This window comes from Amblyomma americanum, chromosome 1 (assembly GCF_052857255.1).
Source record: "Amblyomma americanum isolate KBUSLIRL-KWMA chromosome 1, ASM5285725v1, whole genome shotgun sequence".
NCBI classification, from domain to species: domain Eukaryota; kingdom Metazoa; phylum Arthropoda; class Arachnida; order Ixodida; family Ixodidae; genus Amblyomma; species Amblyomma americanum.
This window is the reverse complement of record NC_135497.1, coordinates 533,497,918-533,516,754: the sequence shown is the minus strand read 5'-3', so window position 1 is coordinate 533,516,754 and position 18,837 is coordinate 533,497,918. Positions and strand designations below refer to the sequence as shown.

At 48.2% G+C, this 18,837-nt stretch overlaps 1 pseudogene; it reads left to right on the top strand.

Annotated features, from left to right (window-relative positions):
- Positions 1 to 18,837, top strand: part of LOC144129150 (uncharacterized) — a 34,463-nt pseudogene that overhangs the window by 10,142 nt on the left and 5,484 nt on the right.

Here is an 18,837-nt window from a genome sequence, read left to right as displayed (position 1 = left end):
GAACCCAAAGCTGCGGAGAGCATTTGCCCTCCGTGATTCATGGTGCGCTTACCGTGAGCTGGTTCTGGTGGCCGCCAGCCCATGTGACGATGACGCGCTTTCCTGTCAGGGGAGAACTTTCTGGCAGCCAGCGGGCTGCCCGAGCGCGATAATTCAAAGAGGCTCACTGAGAATGCCAAAGCCTATGCCAAAGCCAAAGAAGTTTAATGCAGGCCTTCTGTTGAATTTGTGAAAATGTATCTTAGGGTGCTCAACATTCCCGTTACACATATTATTGCATGCTCGTCTTATTGCTGGTTTACCAATTCTGCCTATATGCTTATGCATGCCCAGACATTTCGAGCACTTCTGTTAAGTGCAACCAGTTTAAGAGGACCAATGAGCCACTTTTCACAGTTGACTGTAGATCTGTTCGTTCAGCAGCAGCAGTCAGGTGGAGTAGTTGACTGTAGTGATTTTTTGTTTTCATCCTTGAAGTGGAGTTGGTGTGTAGTTTGGAAAGGGGTACTCGCCATATATCTGCCATATCTGGTGCAGAATGTTGACTTCATTGTTCACTGTACCCGCAATAGGTTCTGCTGTGGCTGTCCTTTTACGAAATCTACAATGAAAGAATCTATGACCTGCTGCTCCCTTCAGCGGAGGCACCCACAAAAAAGGTGCCAAAGGCATCCGCCGCACCCTGCTCAGGCTTGGGGAGGACCATGCAAAGCGCTTCTTCATCCGTGGGCTCATTGAAGTACTTATTCACACTGCTGACGAAGCACACCGGCTGCTGTGCCTTGCATACCACAACCGGAGCATCGCCGAGACACACCTAAACCGCAACTCGAGCCGCAGCCACAGCGTGTTTACCGTGCGGCTGGTGGCCTCGGGGGCGGGCAGCCAGGACTGGCACGTCAGCTCACTCATGCTCTGTGACCTGGCTGGCTCAGAGAAGCCATCCAAGTCTGGAACCGACGGGTCGCAGCTTCGCGAAGCTGGCCGGATCAAAACCTCCCTCACGGTGCTCAGCCGCTGCCTCGAAGGCCTGCGTCGCAACAAGGACGCTGCCAAGAACGTGCCTGTGCCCTTCCGTGAGAGCAAGCTCACCAAGGTACAAAACACTGCCAACAGCTACCCAAAGGGGGCTGATCTGTATTTTGCAAGGGTAGCCAAATAGTAGGCATACGGTTATGTTACATAAAAAAAGCTATACAGCTTTCTTTGTTTGGTTGAGAGGTCATGCAGGTGACTTTTACTTTTTTTTACTTTTCTCTACCATTCTGAACTTTTTTTCCCTTGATATTTAAAGTTGTTAATGAGAACTATAGTTTGTACCTTACCTGCCTCCTTTAGTATAACGTCATGATTATCGAGCTTTTCCACAGAGAATTCATCTTGTCATGTTTTGGCTCTGTATGGTACTGTGTGCGCTATAATAGCAAAACCTTGCTGCTTCCAAGCTTCGTGAGATGGCTTCTAGAACTGAATGCATCCTTGGCACACTTGCTGCTAAAGTGCGAGTGTTACAAGAACTTGTCCGCCAAACTGCTTATTGCTTACTAAAGCAGCGGTCGGCACCTTTTGTTGATGTTGACAATAGCAGTGAACGCAGCGCTGTATTCGTTGGATGGCTCCAGGGCTAAAGTCATTGTCTGTGTCCCCGGCAGTAAACAAGCCATGTAGCTGGCCTTTATACGGTGGAACCCCAATTATGCGTCCCCCACTCATGCGACGACCTGCATTTTACAATGAATTGGCGCCGGCCCGGCGCATCTCTTATAGGGATAATGCATTAAAAGCCTTGATTATATGGCTGAAAAATACGCACGGCCCGCTTCATACGATGGCCGGCGGGAACCATCCCGAATGATAGACTCTGGCGGAGCACTTTATTGGCAGACTTTATTATCAGGACGGAGCTGTGCCTGCAGGGAATGCGAACGAAAGCATGACTGCTTGTAATGACAGTTCTGCTAACGGCTCAGACTCCGCACTTGCGACTTGCAACAGTCGGTGTCAGGTGGTTTGCCTGCCTAATTTCTCTGCAGGCTTCACTGACAAAGGCGTTAGAGAAATTATCTGTACTTTCCTACCAGCATGAACTTATTGTAGAAGCAGTAACAAGACTGCACATTCCATGATCATCGGCAGCTAGTTGGAAAGCGCTTTCCACTGTGGCTTCAGTGCAAAGTACTTTAGGCCTAGCAACACCGAGCAAGCCAGGAGTGAATGAAGTGCTGTGACCAGGTGGGTCGCACATCGCTGCAGAAAGTGCCGCCAGCTCATTTGCATCGCAAGCAGTGTTTTTTTTCTTTATGATGCGAATTTCTCTTACAGACACAGCTGCCGCGGTGTGACAACTGTTCTCAAGGAAGCCTGAGCAGAAAGACATGTCGCTGGCACATCATAGTACTGCATACCGCAAAACAGGGTCGGAGAAGCTGTATTTCTGTCGCGTTATCCAAACTATCAGTTTATTGGAGCATGTGACGTCAATTTAACGTGAGCCTCATTTACTTAAGCCTCCTCTTCGACACAGAAAGGCCTGGCTGGGCGCGGTTCGAGAACTATATCTCTCAGAATGAAAACAGGCGCTTTTATAACGCGGGGGGGGGGGGGGGGGGGCAAGAACTTTAATGAATTTTTGAAAGCCAGAGTAGTGGACGCGTTTATTACACGAATGCATCATTTGTGCAAGATTTTCGATTATACGACGTTCAGATTATACAGCTGTTTCATGCAGTCCCCTGAAAGTCGTATTATCGAGGTTCTACTGTAGTTCACGTGCTAGTAGCTGTTGAACCTGCTGATGTATTGTCACAACTCGGGCGTTAAACACAAGTGTTTGACTGAATGGAGCATTTTATTAAAATATTTGCTGCGCATGCTCAGATTCAATGAGGAGAAGACTGAGGTCTTTATTAGGTTCGTTGGGAGCCTTGAGATCCTTGCCCAGCAAAAAATAACTGCTGAGGTTACCCAACCCACTTTTAAGCTTCTACTAATAGCCATCGTAAAATTTGTTTTCGATGTGATCACTAGGTAGTACCGATGTTTTAGGCCCTTTAGACTGCCGGTGACTTTTCAGTTGTATAAATTTCGGCAAAAAACTTTTCATATATTTCTTGTACTTGGCACATGATGGCCTTAGCTCCTTATGTGCCATAAAACACAACACACTCAAATTCACTTCTGCTTTTTTCCTACGCTTGCCAGAGTTCATCTGCTAAATAAGCTCTTTTTAATGATGTTTTCATTTTCTCCAGATGCATTCCATAAAATTGGTTTTCCAGGGTATGTAGATTTTTGGGCTGCCTAAGACTTCAGTGTAATTGAATCATTTCATCACTGTTTCTGTGGTTGTCTGCAGGTGATGCAGGCCTACTTTACAACGGGTGGCCAGGTTTCACTTGTGGTGAACATCTGCCCATCAATGGCAATGTTTGAAGAGTCTCTAAAGGCGCTCAAGTTCTCTGGCATCGCCTGTGAAGTGGTGCCACTTCAGCTGGAACCACGGCATGAACGCTGTCGGAAGGCCGTCCGTCGACTCACAGAGGTCTGGAGCAATGCCCATGCAAGTACAGGTGAAGGTGACTCTTTCATGGCTGCTGACAGCTCCGCTGGCTCTGCCATCTTGGACCGTGCCGAGACTAACGATCTCTTTGACACGGTCACTGCACTGCAGCAGGAGCTTGACAACACCCAGAAAGCGCTCAGGTCCGTGCATTGCTTTGCTTCTACTGTTGTGTCCAATGTTGATTCTGATAATCTGAACTCTCTTGAAGCCCCAATTAACGAAGGCTTAATTCTGGCAATCAAAAGAATCTTTCCAAAATAAACTTACATCCTGCTCTGGGGCTCAGAAATGTGGTAGAACAATTAAAAAAATTCTTTATATAGCAGAGTTTTTTTCCCATGGTAGTGAGGGTCAGTAAAAAGGCATCGCAGACATGACTGCCGCTGCTTAGGTAGTGTACAGTGACAGTAATGAGCATTACATTACTTGGATGCACAAACATGCTTCAATGCTCTAAGGAGATTTTAAAAACCTATCAATAAAATAAGGACGATGATGTCTGTTGCCAGCAAGTTTTCTGTTGGTAGCAGATCTGCTGCTGTCATTATTTTGGCAATCTGATTCAAAGCATTTCAAGAAATGAGCAGTTCCAAGGAACAAAACATGAATGTCTTAAATGTCTTCAAACGAAAATTACTTTATGAACAGGAGTGAGTAAAGCGTGTTATGTGTCCATTCCATGAGGCAGAGCCAGGCTGCCATGAGAGCCTTGAAGCTTGAAAACTGCGCGATAGCAGTGGCAGGTCTGGCCTGACTTTCTTGGCAATTAAGATAGCAATTCTTACCAAAACCAAGAGTATTTCTTTAGTAATTTTCATCACAGAGGAAGATTTAAAAGAATGTACCAATTTTTATACTATTCTTTGACAGTATACTGTTCTTTTAGCATGGGAACGACAAAAGGTCCGATGACTGTCGCTGCGGAATCGCATTGAAGCGAGTCAATGGCCTTTGTTTTCCTCACTCGAGGCCAGCCAGCCAAAACCAGGTCTGTTCTGCAGTCCACAAGCGCCACAGTGCCACAGTGGTTATCTCGAGAGAGCCTTTGTTAGTTGATTAACACATAATCAATGCCAACTACGTGTAGATTCTCGAGGTGGACCATTGACATTTCCATTGTAGCAGTCTGATGTGTCTCTTAGTTCTGGCTTGCATGGCAACTGGTCTATTCGCACTGCTTTCTGTGGTAGTGTGTTAGGCATTCCATACTGTTCCACTTTATGCCCCACCACTGTCTGCAAGATTGCTAATCTGAAAGGGAAGCTGAAACGCTTTTTTTGTCAAATCGGGGAGATACAAGGATTCAAATGCATGAAGCTTGTAGGTTAAGCATACCAAGTTGTTTAGCTCTAGCATGTAAAGCAATGGCATGATTGCCAAGTGAAGTCATAGCACTCTTCAGGCTACTCAAAGCATCGGAGGACGGTGGAGAAACTGGACAATGACGTCGTTGCTTGACACAATTCAAATTTCTGCCGCCTTCTTTCACATCCTGTTATACATTGTCTGGCACGCTAAACAGCGTGCAGCAGCCTTTGCCTTCAGTGGGGCTGATTTACTTCCTCCGAGCAAACATTTATGCATCAAAAATGCACTGCTACTGTAGATGCAGTCATCATCGCGTTCCCTACCAGCCCCTATGCGCTGCGGAGAAGCCTTAACGCCACTGCAGCTTTATTCATAATAATTAATAATTGGTTTTTGGGGAAAGCAAATGGCGCAGTATCTGTCTCATATATCGTTGGACACCTGAACCGCGCTGTAAGGGAAGGGATAAGGGAGGGAGTGAAAGAAGAATTCAGCGATTGTCATTTTTAACGCTAGCACGAGAAGACTTGACATGCCTTGCCTGCAGCTTTCACTTATTTCCCCCTTTAAGTTCGTCCAATTCATTTGGTTGACCTTTGAAGATAAGTTGCATCTGCCAGGCACCGGAACTCGGGGCTAATCCTCTAACCTTCCGAAGAGGGAGTTAGCCAGCCAAATTGACTGGTACTGCCAGCTATCACGGATGGACATGCAGACTGTGGGTTTCTATTTCTACTGCGCAAACGAGACTCCTAGCAATTCCGTGTGCTGTATGAAGCATGTCACAAAATACAACCTGAAAGTGCTAATTAAGCACAAGTGACGTTAGGTCTTGGGCACGAGCAAGGTGCAAAACTGGTTGGGTGACCCGCACTTCTGAAGCAAGGAATGGAACTCCATCATAATGTCCGGGGCATTAGATTCAATCCAACAGTAACGAATTTCAAAAGGTGTTAAAACAAATGGGTATTGTGGCGGTCTGTGCAGCAGCTCTCTCAACATTCTCACCAAGAAAGCTGCACTATGTTGCTCACCCCATAAAAGTACTTCATGTGTAATCCGCAACTGCCTCTGTCAGATATTGCCACTATTAAGCCAGCCATCCGTCTTGCATGCCAGTCCTTCTGGGGTGCTAGCTGCTCATCGCCTTTCAACAGCCGTGGTGTGTCTATATGTGGGACAGTACATGCAACACAGAGTTCTGATCTTTGTGGTTCAATCACCATGTGGAGTATCATTGCTCAGACAGTGTGTCAGCCAGGTATAGGGCAACCGAAGTTCCTTTTGGAAGAAAAGATTGCTTTCATGGCAGCACATGAAACTTTTTTTTTCAAGTTGTAGTCCTGCGATGTGTTCAGACGACCTTTGTGAGACGCCTTTCTTTAGCGTAGCTTCGCAGCTACATTTTCCTAGGTGCTTCAGTCTATGTTGTCACTCATCAGAGGTCTTCCTTCTGGCAGTTGTGATGTTACCTACGGATGTCACAGCAGTCTTGCAACCGATGTAGTGCCATGATGCCCACGTAAATGGTCAATTTGTTCAGTCTTCACCGCAGCTGGAATGAGAGGATGCTCAGTGCTAGCAGGGCAGAGGTCGCAGACTACAAGAATCTGGTTGCAGAGATGGAGAAGACAGAGCATGAGCGCTTGCGTATTGCAGACAAAGAGATGGCCACTCGCATCCGCAATGCGTGCGAGATCACGCGGCTGGACTTGTACCGCACGGTAATTATCCCATGTTTGGCTGCTCTCATCGCTCCTAAATACTAGGGCTGTGCGAATACTATTCGATAATTTCGAACGTTTGGTGAAATAATTAAGTATTAGATATTCAATCCAAATGTTTGATATTCAAAAGCTCGAAGTATTATTCTCTAGCGAGTAAAGTTTCTGGAATGCTTGCTTCAAGCAGTCTGTTCAGCAGGACCATGATGCATGAGCAACCAAAGCCCACGCACCATGTCTGTGCACTGGTGCGGGTCTGCGCCCGCGCTACCACAGGATGAATCTGAGCTGTCTGCAGCTGCCGCACCAATCTGTGCCTGAAATTCACCCGTCGAACCCCTTTATAAGAGACAAGTAGAGGAGTGTTTGTCTATTATATGAGAAGCTGTTTATGTGCAGGGTTAAGTGTTTTGATTCCTTATTGATCGCTCGCTGTGTTTTTGTTGCCACCCAGCCACTAGGACTTTCACCAAAGAAGTCTAGAGCTTGTTACACAAGCTTATTAGCAGGTAACGTAGCTGTTTACTTTCATCTTATTGCCATATATGTCAAGATTTTTTATGTTTTCTACTGCACTGCAGCTGCATTTGTTGGCATTCTGTGTTTACACTAATTTGCTGCAGAACAGTATAGTACACTTAGCCCTCAGTAACTTGAACAAAAAGTTTTAAAAATAAAAAGTTCAGAGATACGCAATGTACTGAAAGATTTTTTGGTCTCCTCATCGTGAATTGTGAACAATTAAGCCTTCTGTCCAGTGTTATATTATAGAGCTAACTTCGTTCAGCAAACCGGGCACTTAATAATAATAATAAAAGGAGCCCTGTATGGCAGCACTGCAGCATGCGAAGTGCACCTGCTTCGAGCATGCGATTGCATTGTTAAGGCAGCTACACTATCTGAGAAAGAGGGGTGGATTGGAGGCATGCTTTTTCCAGTGTGTCCCCACCTTGGGTTAGCACGCTCGTTGTTGCCTTGAGAAACACTTTATGTCCCACTTCAGTTCTCCACTCTCTGCCATAATTAGCCCAGCTTCGAAGCAGGGAGTGAGGTGGTTCTGGTATGGCTAGTGGGTGGTGGAACTTTATCCAGAGCTCTCCCAAATGGCATTCCTTATACAGTTCAAATAGGCTGCCCTCCAAATAGTGGAAGAAATTGGGGTTGCTATTTCCTCCGCAGTGTAGTCGCTTCTTTGTGCAGAAAAAAAGCAGCTTTAATGTTCCCACAAGGTATATGGCCACTCTTGCATGGCTTCTTGTTTCCAGTTAGACATTTCTTTGGTACCCTTTGTGGTTCCTTATTGGGTCCCTCCCAACAGTGGAACATGGCCATTCCGGTGTGCTGTTCCGCAAGCTTTTTTGTGATTGAAATGCACGCATTTTTCTCGCTATGCATGACTCACCATCTCTGCCCAAATATTTTTGAGTCTTGGGGCGCATGAAGAAATACCAGAAAATGGTGGACAATTTAGCGCGGTAAGGCCGAATGTGAATTAGGTGCGCTAGCACTTCAGTTTTCACTTTGCTTTCAGTTTGAAGCTCGGTTTTAAAGGTAAAGCGGGCTTCATATAAAGGCCGGCGAAATTGTACTTCTTAAGAGTATGACGTGATGGCATGAAAGGATTAATGCCCATGCGCTATGCAGAATTGGTCATTCTCGACATTATATTCGTAGTTCGCTGGGAATCCTTATACCACTCCTGGCCCAGTGGTGCAGAAGTTAAGCGATGCTCCACTGCTTTGCGAAGGGACGTATTGGCACCAGTAGGCTGCGAGACAAAAGTTGCTCTTCCTGAGCAGCCTCAAGATCACGGAGAGGCTTCGGACACACAAACATTGGCGAAACCTGAGATTGAAGGCTTTGTCCTCACACACTAAGTATTTTGTATAGCTGACCTATAAACCCTTCTTGCAAGTTGCCCACAACATGGCGGCCGGGTTGCCACCTGCCAGAGGCTCCATACATAGTGACATGCATACATTGACAGCAGTAAACATTCCACGAGTTTTTGCATACAGTAATACCTCGTTATAACAAAATCGCTTTACTCAAAATTTCGTTTTATTCGAAATTTCTTTCGGTCCCGACCCAAACGCATGCATTTTAGGTCGCATTACTCGAAGCGCACAAAGAGCTTGACCCGCTTACAGCGAAGTGGCGAGCGGAGGCATTGCCGCTGCGGTGGCGACTCTTTTGCGCATGCAGTGTGAAATTAATGCAGCCGACGAATGAGTCTCAGGCAGGCACAGAACAGGCCACAAAAGTACCAAAACTACGACCGATGACCTGCCTAGTAACGAGTAAGCGAGTGCCAAGTGCCCCAGCTGTTAACAGCGGATGCGAACGGAAGCGCGCCCGAACCGGTCACAATCGTGTCTCTGGTGTCCCCCGTGATAGAATCCAAACGAAAATGAAATTTTCGTGATGCTTTGCGATGCCAGAAAACCGTGGTCTCTTGGATGCCGAAAAGTGGCCAAAAGGCCATGAGCAGACTTGCGACGTAGCATTCTATGAGGTATGCTCGGTGAGCAAAATTTTTTTGCTCTACAGAACATTTCTGGTGCTGAAATGGCCCAAAAAGCACAAAAGAAGTGTCCCTCCGATTAGGAGCCCATTCATACTTGCGAGTAGCGAGCGAGGTGAGCTTTCGGCAACGAACTTAGCTGCTCCCTGGCTGTCGTAGTCGTCGCTAAGCCACATCAGCCACATCGTTTCACATCGGCCAAAGCAGACGAAACTCTCGAAAGCGCGCGAAAACGTCATTCCCGAGAGTTTTGCTTCAAACGAGAAGGTGACTCGCAGGTCGCACTTGCAAGTGTGAACAATGGTGTTGTCGAGCTCCTGCCTGGTCGCAAGCGACTGCTGGTCGCATGCTCTTTACCGTGTTCAATGCGACGAGCTACGTTAACAAATCGGGCAGACGACTTTGGTGAAGCCGGTCTAGAAATCTGTTTGCCGCTCGTCATAATCAACCTGCATCACAATAAAACACTGCCCCTAGTTTCGTTGCACTTTTGACGGTGCAAATAGATTGATAACTTGCCGAAGACACAAAAAATCCGAGCGTCGCCAGCGGCGAGTCAGGCTGTCAACATGGCGGGTCAACGCAACCACTGCGTTTCTCTGGCGACTTTCGCCAGAGATAGCGATTCGCGCCATCCGACTAGACAAACGGTCTAAATGCGTGGTAGGGTCATTGAATTTTGTTCCTAGAAAACTGTCAGTGGCGCGGACACGACGCTGCGTGAACACTGACGCTGGAACCGTAGATTTAGCTTAGTGTCGTCGACAACAGTGCGCCGAAAAACTCAATTGCAAACTTCACAGCTCTACACATCAGGAAAAAACTGCCCAATAATCATGCGAAGCCCCTATTGCAAAACAGTTCAGTTTTCATGATTGCGCTGCGTATCTACAATGAGCGGCTAATCGTTTTTTGAGCACAACAAACTCAACCTCAGACTCGAGCCACGGCATTTCCGTGACCCCCCCCCCCCCCCCCCCCGCATGAAAGCGGCCATTGCCTTCGCGATTCGAAATACCCCGAAGCTTGAATGCATGGGTGCGGCGACCGCGGCCTCGTTCAATGCTTGGCCAGATTAGAGCGGGGGTTGCACACGCCCGGTAAGAACTTGAAACAGCCAAAGCTCACTGCCTTTTTTGCACCTGAATAAAGTTTTGCTTCACTGAATACATTGTATTTTTGACTTCCTCACCGTTGCGGCGCAATGAAAGCTCGACTGCTTTAGATTTTCTCGGGTGGTCGTCTATATAGAATTACCGCTTATAAAGAATTTTTTCGCCATCATGCTGATTTCGTTATAACTAGGGATTACTGTAGTTGTTCTTTCGCCGTGCCCAAAACTGGTGATGTACCACTGCAGAGGGTACTCCCAATTTTAGTTTTTGCGCAGCAGTGTTTTGTGCTTTTTGGTGAAAACAGAGTGCAGAAGGCGCGTTAGCAGCACTGAGGCACTACCTGTTCGCTGTTCCAGGCAGACTCCAGGCAGTCCAGGGAGTGAGTTTTTGTACAGAATGTCGCAGGCTGTTATCGTCTATCAGCTCCCTGCGTAACATACCATATCAGCAAAATTGTCCTTGTGGCTGACTTTTCTTTTTTTTTAAAGGAGACACTTGTCTTAGACCTATTTTCCTTATTTTGCAGCCCATTCCTAATGAAACTGTATCACCTTGCTCAGTTTTTATGCTGATTTCAAATATGAAGTTGCTTTTAAATTAATTTCCTAGTTGCTAAGATAATTAGCTTTAGTCATTTATTAGTACCTCGGTAAAAAAATTGGCTCAATAAAAACAGTTTCTAACCCATGGCTACATAGTATGGTGAGTAAACAGCGCAATAATCAAAGCAGTTTTTTCATTTCACCCTCATTAGTAATTTTGCAGCACTTAGAATAGTAGTAGTCAAGGTGTGAATATTATGCATAGATAAACTTTGCAAAATTATAAATTCTTGAAGTGCGATTGAACAATTGTACTTCAATTATTTCATACATTGTGCCTTCAGCTTCTCTTAGCAAGCAATGTGACATGTCTATCTGTCCTAGACGTTGAGATATTGACGTACTAAGACAGCCAGGTGTCCAAAATTTTCATGGTGTTAAATCGCCTGCTCCTGCACAAATTGTGTCAAAAATATTCATGGTGTTAAATCGCCTGCTCCTGCACAAATTGAGCCCACACAGTGATCGGAATTTAATATTATGGTCAAAATACCGATTTCCTGGAGGACAAAACTGGTAGAGTTGAAGAATAATAGCTATAGGCTCTAAAAATGTCATTTTATAAAAAATTGATTTTTGGGCCATTTTTTGGTCCCAAAGACCAGTGTCCCCTCTTAATGCACTAGCACTTGTAGTGGCCATCTCCTGCATTTAGTGTTTGTCTGAAGCCACTTTTGTAGCAGGCTGCACACATGCCCACCGTGTTAGGCGGGAGCACAATTAATCGTGAGAGGCTGCCTGGGAAGAGGAACCTGGACCCAGGTGCCACCGATGGTAGCACCTGCCGTAGAAGGGCAGTCGCTTGACCGCTGCGCCACGAGTCGCAGGAAGACTTCCAGGGATCTAAGAATAGAGAGAATGACCAATTCCGCATACAGTATAATCTTTGATATGAGCACTGTTGATATGAATTTCGCAATGATACGAAATCCTAAAATTTCCTGCCTTGAGTGCATCGCGTACAATGTGTGGAATTTCGGACGTGGCGATACGATTCGGACGGGTGATACGAACGCACGAGCCGCATCTGCATTGTTGAGCACTAAGCGCTGCCCGTACATCGCTGAAGTAGCGATCTATAACCGCACAGTACTCACCGTGAGCAGTGAGCGGCGGTCCGCGGCCTGCTCATTGCTGACTTTGCGATTTCTTATCGTGCGTTATGCACCGTGAGTAGCGACCTGCAGCAGTGAATAACTACCATCAGCACTAAACAGATCTGTGTGAATGCATGTTTCATGCTCCTGCTTATGAATTTTGTTTGTACGAGTGATACAAAATTTCTGATGACATGAATTTTTCCACGACCCCGTAAGATTCGTATCACAGATTCTGCTGTGTATGATTACTAACCCACTATCCCTGTCTGGTCAGCTTCTATTTATGAACAGTGGATCTGAACACTGAAATCGAAGTGAAAACTGAATTGCCAGCACACCTAATTCGCATTTGGCCTAACTACGCAAATCAGCAATCTTACTTTTTTTTTAATTACCAGTTGCAAAGTTCGGGGTGTGGCCATTACATGAGTATATACGGCATTCACTTCAAAACTGTGATTAGAGTTCTTTTCAGTGTAGACGTTGCAAGTGAGGGGCAGGAAAATTTCTTCATGCGATTTCCTCTGTCAACGTACCCGGTGTTACGTTTCGTCTGCGACGCGCGGTATAGCCGGCGCGGATGCAACGGACGCCGGGGCTTCGTTCAAAGTGGCGGTCATTTTGGGCCCGTTCAGTGCTGCCGTAACGCCTCCCGCCAAGCGCGTCCAGGCAGGTTTCAATGCCACGTGTCGTCGTGTGTGCGTGTGTGTGTGTGTGTGTGTGTGTGCATGTTGGTGCCCACGCTTGTCAAAGCGCGGCAGCCGGGGAGAGGAGCTCCCCAACTGGGAGGCGAGGAGGTCTGACCGGCGCCGGCCCGGCGGACGCGCACGTCACGTCTGAACATGTCAGAGCGTCGCCGTATCGGGCGCCTCATCCCAAGCCGTTCCTTCTTGCCCTCGACTCCGTGGGTATAAAGGGAGCTGCCCCGGACGCCGGAGAGACTTCGATTTCTTCCTTCGAGTAACGTGGTCGCCCTGACCGGCTGCTCTTTTGCGATGCCAGAATAAACAAGTTGTTCTGTTGCCAGTCGACTCATCCTTTGCCGGGACCTTCGGATGTTCCCAGTTGTGCCCCAGGCCGCCAGGCCAACGCTACCCTTGGGGCTTGCAACCCATTTGCAACAACTGGTTGCCAGCGGTGAGATCGCGACAACGGAGGCCAGCAGCGAAGATATGCGGTCAACTGTATGCTGAGCAGCACAACGACCATCCGGGAGCAGTGCAACGAGCCCTGTGTGATGACTGGTTGCCTGCAGCGGAACGACTGCGCTGAATTCTTGGCTGCGAGGTTTGGTGAGTGCGGGACTTTCTTCTTCTGAGTTTTGCCAGGCTTTTGTTAGTGTCAGAAACAGAGCTGGTAATTGTGGTTGTCGTTGCTGCCGGGTTAGTTTGCGGCAAGACAATAGTAGGCAGTAGAGAAAGCAGCATTCGGAGCAGCCATGGATTTGAAGTCGTTGCGCAAACCGAAATTGCTGGAGCTTGCAAGAGAGTTGGGTCTGGATGTCTCAGACAAACTCACAAAACCAGAACTGCTAAGGGCTATTCTTGAGTTGGAGGCTGAGGATGACGAGCTGTCGGAATGCCTTGAGACCATTCAGGAGAGGGAGCAAAAAGAGGAGCGCGAACGTAAAGAGCAAAAAGACGAGCGCGAACGTAAAGAACAAAAACATAAAGACGAGCGCGACCGTCAACACGCTTTGGAAATGAAGCGTCTCGAGGTAGAGATGGAACGTGCTCATAATGGAAGTCAGGCACACGGTGCAGGAGAACGGGTATCGTTCAAAATGACTGACCTGATGCGGCCGTTTAAGCTTGGAGAGGACATTGGTTTGTTCCTGGTTAACTTTGAGCGAACGTGCGAGAAGCAGGGGTTCTCTCGGGAAACGTGGCCACAGCGCTTGCTCACTTTGTTACCCGGCGAGGCGGCCGACGTAGTCGCTCGCTTGAAGAGAGAGGAGGCAGAGGATTTCGACCAAGTGAAATCGAGTCTGCTAAAAAAGTACAGGCTGTCAGCGGAGGCGTTCCGTCGGAAGTTTCGGGAAAATGAAAAAGGCCGAAGTGAGTCATATACAGAGTTTGCCTACAGGCTTATGTCAAACATGCAGGAGTGGCTCAAAGAAGAGAAAGCGTTTGGTGACCACGAGAAAATTCTGCAGTGTTTCGGGCTAGAACAGTTTTATAGTCGGTTACCTGAGAACGTGCGGTACTGGGTCTTGGATAGGCCAGACGTTAGTACAGTGGCTAGAGCCGCCGAGCTACCCGAGGAGTTTGTGACGCGTCGGGCTCGCGGAGCTAAGGACGGTCAAAAGGGTGAATTTGGCTCCAAGTCTGAGAGGCCGAAGTTCACACCCATGAGAGCAAGGGGGGACACACGTAGTACGGATGCGAGTGAAAGCAGTCCGACCGAACGTAAGGAGACGGCGGCAGCCGAAGCCGAACGCAGAAAGCGGTTCGAGACGAGGCAAGCGCGCGTGTGTTATACGTGCCAGAAGCCGGGTCACTTTTCGGCGCAGTGTCCAGAAACAAAAACAAAAGTCGTGTTTTTGTCATTATGCAGCACTGACGAGAATATGAAGCTTCTCGAGCCTTAAATGCGAGACTTCCTCGTGAACGGGAAAGAGTGCCGAGTGCTTCGTGATTCCGCAGCTACAATGGATGTAGTTCACCCCTCTTACGTAGAACCCGATATGTTCACGGGCGAGTGCGCATGGATCAAGCAAGCCGTGGAAGCTCACAGCGTGTGTCTGCCCGTAGCAAAAGTGCTTATTGAAGGACCTTTCGGAGCACTTGAGACGGAGGCCGTAGTGTCATCTATGCTGCCCCCCCCCCCCAGTACCCGTACCTATTTTCGAACAGGTCCGATCACCTCCTGCGCGAGAAGGGGCTTTTGTTTGGTGAGGCTAGCGTTCAGGCCTTAACCAGATCGAGAGTTCGGGAGCTCGCTGCAAAGGCGGTAGTTGCGGGGCCGACGTTGTCGAACAATGAGAAAGGGTCGGAGGCGCAGCAAGCTGATATTCAGAGCACGTCCGAACTGAATAAAATTGAGCCTGTAGCGTTGAAGGCACCAGGTACTGGAGAGGAAATGCCCGACACGGGCAAGTTAGAAGAGCTTCCGGTCGAGCTTCCGGGACTAGGCTCAGTGACGAACAGGGAAGACACTGATCAGGTCATTAGTGACTTAATCATTAATGCACCGCTGTCGGCTGAGCAGAAAACCGAACTACACCAACTCTTACAAGAGTTTCAAGGTCAGTTCTCTGAGAGGCCTGGTAGGACTTCTGTCCTTACTCATGATATAGAACTTACCTCCCCAGAGCCAGTACAATCCAAGGCGTACCGGGTGTCACCCCGCCAGCGCGATATTATGGAGGCTGAGGTAAAGAAAATGCTACAGCTCGGTGTTATTGAGGCGGGTGAGAGTGATTATACCTCCCCTTTGATTTTAGTTGAGCTACCGGGCAAGGAACCTCGTCCTTGCGTCGACTACCGCAGGCTTAATTCCATCACTAAGGATCAAATTTATCCGATCCCTAACATCGAGGAGCGCCTTGAGAAAGTTAGTAGCGCTCAGTTTATTTCCACCCTAGATCTTGTCAGGGGTTATTGGCAGGTTCCACTTACAGAAGAGGCTAGTAGGTATGCGGCGTTCATTTCACCAATGGGAACATTCCGTCCTAAAGTTTTGAGTTTTGGTTTGAAGAACGCGCCATACTGCTTTTCAAGCCTCATGGACAAAGTGTTGCGGGGAAAGGAAGAATTCGCTTTACCGTATTTAGACGACGTAGCGATATTCTCCGCATCCTGGTCTGAGCATATGGCACACTTGCGGGCAGTGCTAACCCGCCTGCGCGAAGCGGGCTTGACAGTCAAGGCTCCCAAGTGCCAATTAGCACAGGCCGAGGTTGTCTACCTCGGTCACGTGATTGGACAGGGTCGTCGCCGCCCCTCTGAAATAAAGGTGGCCGCTGTGCGAGACTTCCCGCAACCGCGCACGAAGGTACATCCCCAGGTACTCCGATATCGCGGCTCCCCTGACGGATGCTCTAAGAAAAATAGAGCCCCAAACAGTCGTCTGGAGTGAGACAAAGGAAAGAGCTTTTAGCGCCTTAAAGAGCGCCCTAACAAGCCAGCCTGTGCTACGATCGCCAGACTACACAAAAGGGTTCGTTGTTCAGTGCGATGCTAGTGAGCGAGGCATGGGCGTTGTACTGTGCCAAAGGGACAATGGAGAAGTGGAACACCCCGTCCTGTATGCTAGTCGTAAGCTGACCTGTCGTGAGCAGGCGTACAGCGCCACCGAGGAAGAGTGTGCGTGTCTCGTGTGGGCCGTTCAGAAATTGTCATGCTACCTAGCCGGCTCGAGGTTTATCATTGAGACGGATCACTGCCCTCTCCAATGGCTGCAGACCATCTCTCCCAAAAATGGCCGCCTCCTGCGCTGGAGCCTCGCTTTGCAACAATATTCCTTTGAGGTGCGTTACAAAAAGGGGAGTCTCAACGGTAACGCCGATGGCTTAAGTCGAAGCCCCTAACGTAGGAATCCGCCTCAAAGTTGTTTGTTAGTGATGTTTTCTTCCTGAGGCAGGATTTTTAACATATTGCTTTTGTTTAGTGTTTCAAAGTGATTATGTGCTTTCTAGTGCAATTTTCCAATTTGTGGACGCGTTCTGAGTGCTGCTTGGCTACTGTAAGGAACTAGGTAGTAGTATAAAAGGGGAAAGAGCCTGGCAGAGCTTAGTGAGGGTTGTCTCGTGCTTGCTGACTGAGCGGTTGCGTTTCGTCGTAGTTCTAACGCTTGCTGGGAACGAGAACAAAAGTGGAAACTCTCCCGAAGTCACTTTGCAGTGTCCTGTGTGAACCTGAACCTGAGAACGAGGCCTTCTCTGTGCGCTGCGCTCAAGCAACGTCGAGGGACGACCGGTTTCGATTACGAGCATAATCGAGCGACATCCCTCTGGGCAGCGGATGCAGTCCCCTGACCATCGGGATCTCCTTCTCCCGGCGGGGCGGTCTGTTACGTTTCGTCTGCGACGCGCGGTATAGCCGGCGCGGATGCAACAGACGCCGGGGCTTCGTTCAAAGTGGCGGTCATTTTGGGCCCGTTCAGTGCTGCCGTAACGCCTCCCGCCAAGCGCGTCCAGGCAGGTTTCAATGCCACGTGTCGTCGTGTGTGCGTGTGTGTGTGTGTGCATGTTGGTGCCCACGCTTGTCAAAGCGCGGCAGCCGGGGAGATGAGCTCCCCAACTGGGAGGCGAGGAGGTCTGACCGGCGCCGGCCCGGCGGACGCGCACGTCACGTCTGAACATGTCAGAGCGTCGCCGTATCGGGCGCCTCATCCCAAGCCGTTCGTTCTTGCCCTCGACTCCGTGGGTATAAAGGGAGCTGCCCCGGACGCCGGAGAGACTTCGATTTCTTCCTTCGAGTAACGTGGTCGCCCTGACCGGCTGCTCTTTTGCGATGCCAGAATAAACAAGTTGTTCTGTTGCCAGTCGACTCATCCTTTGCCGGGACCTTCGGATGTTCCCAGTTGTGCCCCAGGCCGCCAGGCCAACGCTACCCTTGGGGCTTGCAACCCTTTTGCAACACCGGCTAGAGCCATAAAAATTTTTACTAACAAAATGGCATGGAGATTTTTTCAGCCCCTCTACCAATTCAAGCTCATACTTATGTGATATGACATTTCACATCTGTTGTGGCATTATGCCAGGCCTATTGCAGTTATCTGAACAGCCCTTTGCACCACAGGCTCACCAGCAGGAAAAAAATGTTTCTCACATTAATGCTGCTTGCAGGACGGTAATATTTCTTTTTCTGGACACTCCTAATGTATGTGTGCAGGCTGAGGCGGGCTCCACCATGGAACTCCTTGGGCGTTTCGAAGAGGCAGAGCGGCGCATTGCAGAGCTGATGAAATTGCTTGACGAGGGCAGTGATCGGGACAATGCAGAAGAGCGGCATCTCAGGTAAGTCAGATTTGATGAATCGACATTGCAGTCGCAATATTTGCTATTATATTTTTCATCGCTACAGGTTTGGAAAAGTGCTAAATGTGCATTTATTGCTCATGCTTTCTTTTTTGAAAGTGATGAAATTGGCACAAGTTGGACACACGGTGTACCTGGTATTCATACAGGCAAAATGGCAAATGGCTCTGTATGCTTTGGAGGGGTGTATCTACAATTCCTGAAATGAATGGGAAGTTTCTGGCTTCATCAGCAACTCATTTCCAAATTGTGTGCACTGTTTGAATGTAACTGCGTGTGATGTTGTCATCCTAACCACTTTGTAGACACCCTGTCATTTGCTCTTTCAAAATACCGTAAGTTGCCGTTGACCCTCCAATTCGTTGCCCTAGCTTACAAAATATTCGACACATTCCACCTTGCTTCTCCCTGCCACTGACACTGTTGTTTAGTTTCACACGAGATGACAGCGCGTTGCCCCTGCAACTTAAAGCGATAAACTGATAACAATGTGATCACCAAGCCAGCAGGTGGAAACAAATAAGGATCAAAAGCAGGAACACTGCCCAATTGGCTAGTGGCATACTGAATTACGAACAGCCCTGCAGTTCGGGATTCCAGCACAATGCACATTCCCTTGATTATCCGAAGTTTTGTTCTCTTGCCACCTTCTCTTACCACTTGTTCTCTTACCACTTGTTCGAGGAAGAGACTGCCAACACAAATGAGCCAGGTAAAGCGGCATGCAGTTTCAATTTTTTTTAATGGTATCGATTTGGGCATGAATCAACAATGTTTCTTTTTTTTGTGCTCGGAGTTCGAAGTATTCTACTAGGAACAGGTACCCGCATGAGCCATGTATCCATGTATACAACTCTCCCCCCCAACTTTGGGTAGTCGTTTTTGTGAAAATTACGTGGCACTGTGCTGTATTTACCCT